Source organism: Amblyomma mixtum, chromosome 10, assembly GCF_055824585.1.
Source record: "Amblyomma mixtum isolate Tamu chromosome 10, ASM5582458v1, whole genome shotgun sequence".
In the NCBI taxonomy this organism is placed as follows: Eukaryota; Metazoa; Arthropoda; class Arachnida; order Ixodida; family Ixodidae; genus Amblyomma; species Amblyomma mixtum.
In genome coordinates, this window is record NC_143021.1 from 169,214,189 (window position 1) to 169,215,354 (window position 1,166).

Sequence of the window (1,166 nt, forward strand, 5' to 3'; positions counted from 1 at the left end):
TGAGCGAGAAGACCAGCAGAGTCTTCGGGAAAGACGTTGAGGGCGCTCGGTTGACGTCTGCTATGATCATCATCATCGTTTGCCATTTTGTGCACGCTATTTAATACTTTTGTTTTGTCTTTCTCTGCTATCTTGACATCAGCAATGAAAATAGCCATAATAACAACTTATTTCGCTCTGGAAGAGTATAAAAAACATCTTCCATTTTGGGTTTTTTGCGCAAAAGACACGACGCAAAAGAAACGAGGTAGACAGGACAAGCGCTTTTTTTTTTATAACAACTCAGGTGTTTATGGACCGGAGGGCGTATTCAGAGGAAGGTGATCCTCGTTGCGATTGGCCAACCGAGAACAGACGTCACTGCTCTACTCTACGTCACTCTGTGGGGACTTTTGGGCAGGGTGTCGAACCGGAACCGAACCTGAACCCGAAACCGGAACCGAACCCGAATTTTCACCCGGAACCGGAACCGAACCGAACCCATATTTTTTTCGCCATCTTGGAACTGAACCCGAACCGGAACGATTGAAAGGAACCGTTCCGAACCGGTTCGGGACTCGGTTCAGGTACACTTTTTTTGCAACCCGGCATGCTTTTATTTCTTTTTTTTTTTTGTCAAAATAAGATGTACTCGCGCGCAGATTTGCCCACCGAAATCTGTTCGCGTTAGGCAGAGCGAAAATGACATCCAGTCTATGCGACAACAACACTCAAGGAAGTCTTGTGTCCAGGAAAGAATTTTTCGGCGCTTCCGCAATGCGCTTTCGGCAATTCTTATGAATACTATACTCCAGATTAATGTGAAATCTTGAGTTTGTTACTGCCTCCTTTTTTAGATCAGTGCGTATGGTTTTAATCAAATTGTTAGCACTGCTTTAACTCATAAACAACCTAGTGAGAATAGCCTCCCTTTCTTTGTTTGGTTTTGGTTTTGTGGGGTTTAACGTCCCAAAGCGACTAAGGCTATGAGAGACGCCGTAGTGAAGGGCTCCGGAAATTTCGACCACCTGGGGTTCTTTAACGTGCACTGACATCGCACAGTACACGGGCCTCTAGAATTTCTCCTCCAAAGAAATTCTAGCCGCCGCGGCCGGGATCGAACCCGCGTCTTTTGGGTCAGCAGCCGAGCACCATAGCCACTGAGCCACCGCGGCGCCTTCCCTTTC